This window comes from Otolemur garnettii, unplaced genomic scaffold (assembly GCF_000181295.1).
Source record: "Otolemur garnettii isolate 467f Iridium unplaced genomic scaffold, OtoGar3 scaffold00127, whole genome shotgun sequence".
NCBI classification, from domain to species: domain Eukaryota; kingdom Metazoa; phylum Chordata; class Mammalia; order Primates; family Galagidae; genus Otolemur; species Otolemur garnettii.
In genome coordinates, this window is record NW_003852522.1 from 5,674,442 (window position 1) to 5,677,670 (window position 3,229).

The window sequence follows — 3,229 nt, forward strand, 5'->3', positions numbered from 1 at the left end:
TGTTCCTTTTGGAAAGAAGTTTGGGGAACACTCAGGGATCTAAAAATAGACCTGCCATTTGATCCTGCAATTCCTCTACTAGGAATATATCCGAAAGATGAAAAATCACTTTGCAAAAAAGATATTTGCACCAGTTGTTTATTGCAGGTCAATTCTTAATTGCCAAGTCATGGAAGAAGCCCAAGTACCCGTGACCCATGAGTAGATTAATAAATTGTGGTATATGTATACCATGTAATACTATGCAGCCTTAAACAAGATGGAGACTTTACCTCTTCTATGTTTACATAAATGGACCTGAAACATATTCTCCTAAGTAAAATATCTCAAGAATGAAAGAAAAAGTATCCAAAATGTACTCGGTACTTTTATGAAACCAATTTATATTTACTTACACTTTCTTATGAAAGATAGATTGCAACTATAGCCCAGGATGAAGGAAAGAAATGGAGTGGGAAAGGAGGGCAGGAAGGAGGTTTGATAGAGGGAGGGTAAATGGTGGGACCATAACTGTGGAGCATATTGCAAGGGTACAAGTCAAATCTATCAAATATAGAACATAAATGTCTTAACATAATAATCAAGTAAATGAGGGGAAAGCTATATTAATTAGTTTGGTGTAGCACTCCAAATTGTATAAAAAACACATTGTACCCCACATATACATAAATGTATTCATGGTCTATGTGTATATGAATTAATAAAAGAAAATGAAACCATGTGGGCCAGAATGAAAAAATAAAGTCCACTTTAATGGAACACAATGTAATAAAAATTAAATTGCCAAATCAAAAGTAATAAAAATAAGTAAACAAACAACTCATACTTTTTAAAAAGATACAGTGTGATTGCAGGGTCAAATGAGAGATCTAATTTGAAGTCTTTGAGGATTCTCTATATTTCTTTCCAAAGAAGCTGTATTAGTTTGCAGTCCCACCACCAGTGTAAAAGTGTTCCCTTCTCTCCACATCAGCACTAGTATCTGAAGTTTTGGGACTTTTTGATGTAGGCTATTCTCACTGGGGTTAGGTAATATCTCAGGGTGGTTTTGATTTACGTGATGATTATTTTTTCATATGTTTGTTAGCCATTCATCTGTCTTCCTTAAAGAAGGTTCTGTCCATGTCTCTTGCCCAGTGATATATGGGATTGTTGACTCTTTTTTTTTGTGATTAATTTGAGTTCTTTGTAGATCCCAGTTATCAAACCTTTGTCCAATTCATAATATTCAAATATCTTTTCTCATTCTGAAGGTTGTCTGTATGCTTTGATTATTGTGTCCTTGGCTGTACAGAAGATTTTCAGTTTAATTAAGTCCCATTTATTTATTTTTGTTGTTGTTGCAATTGCCATAGAAGTATTGTTCCTAAAATCTTTCTCCAGGTTGATATCTTCCAATGTTTTCCCCACACGTTCTTCAAGGATTTTATTGTTTTATTCTTTAGATTCAAATCGTTTATCCATCTTGACTAGAAGAGAAAAAATCATTTTATCATAAAGACATTAGCACCAGATTGTCACAGCTCAATTTACAATTGCCAAGATGTGTAAACAACTCAAGAATAGATTAACAAATTGTGGTACATGCACACCATGGAATACTATTCAGTCAAAAAAGATGGTGACTTTACATCTTTTGTAATATCCTGGATGGAGCTGAAACACATTCTTCTCAGTAAAGTATCACAAGAATGGAAAAGCAAATATCTAGTGTACTCAATACTAATATGAGAGCAGTAGATGATCTAATGCATGCCCAAATAGGAGAAAAACTCATTTCAATTTAAGTTGGGAGGAGTGGCAATGAAGGAGGGGGGTGGAGTGCTCTCACTGAATGGGTATGAAGTAGGGGTGTCTGGCACACTTTTTGTGTGTGGGACATAGCACAAGAGAGACTCTACCACATAATAAAACCAAATATTTTGACCTGGTATTTTGTACCCTCACATTTACCTGAAATAAATTTATTTTTCAAAAAAAAAAAAAAAAAGAGAGAAAAGAAAAGAAAAAAAGAAATACAGCCATTAATTAAACACACTTGGAACATTTTATTTTTTTTACCTGTTAACTTTTCATTTTTTTCCAAAGTAACAGGCATTGTATACAAATGACAGCAGACCCTGGCCTCTTTATTTTTATCTAAATAAAAGATAACTCAGGATTAATTCTCAGGAAAGAATAAAAGCTATGTACATAAGGGACTATATCTTCATTCATCATCTACTTGGAACCAATAGTTGTATAGCTGTCATAGAATTAGGAAAGGGGTTGTGGGAAGTTGGAATAGGTAACATGCTGCTGTTACCATTTTACCAGCAAACCCCCTGCCATGCAATGCACTGACAGCAGCAGTTCCTGTAGCAGTTGATGGGCACTTCACATACACATTGTTCTGAGCTGAGTTTTTGTCAACATAAATGTGAATAATTCCTCCATGTTTATTATGTTCTCTGATCATGTCATCCTCAATCTCTGAAACCCATTCAACTTCTTTTTCTATTTGAGTGTTAAACATGTTAGAGAAACACTGAGTTGTAAGTGGCTGGACAGAGGCAGCTGCAGCTAACGCTGAAGCTTCAGTCCTTTGGGAAAGTCTTCTTTCCAATCTGCCACAGCACCAAATGCCAAGGAGCCACTTATTTGTAGAGCTGCTGTGCTGCTGATGGAGTCTGCACACCTGTACTGTCTGCCCGTCTTGTCATTAGTTGAGACAACCAGTTGTTCTCAAGTCAATTCCAGTCCTTTCTGATTCACCACTGTCCAAAAAAAATGAACTAGTCCTGGAAGCATTGGTGCATTTGGTAACACCCCCAACTTTCATAGGCCTTCCTGCAAATTCAAATCCATTAAGTTGTTCCAAAACCTTTTTGGCACATTATTTGGAAAATGTTCAAAACTAGGATTTACAAGGTAATTGTGTCCAGCTACTTCACTATTTCAAATCTAGACAGAACTGTACATCATGTTCAGTATGAGCTACACCTCCCTCTACTTCAGGCACAATGAGGAATTGCTGAGTCAGACAGCTTCATTCACTTCAGATGATTTCCACATACATCGGTGATCACTGGCAAATCCTTGTCAAATTGTTTCATTTATGGATGTGTTGTGAAACCTTATTTTTCAAGGCTGCACCCTGCCCACTTTAGAAATAAGCCAGTGTTTATTATAACAATGACATACTCCTATAACCAGTTTAAAGAGGTTTTAATTTTGTGCTTTGAACGTC

The 3,229-nt window shown here is 35.8% G+C and overlaps 1 pseudogene; it reads right to left on the minus strand.

Annotated features, from left to right (window-relative positions):
• Positions 1 to 2,216: 2,216 nt before the first annotated feature.
• On the minus strand, positions 2,217 to 2,875 carry LOC100945712 (annotated as a pseudogene).
• Positions 2,876 to 3,229: the final 354 nt, after the last annotated feature.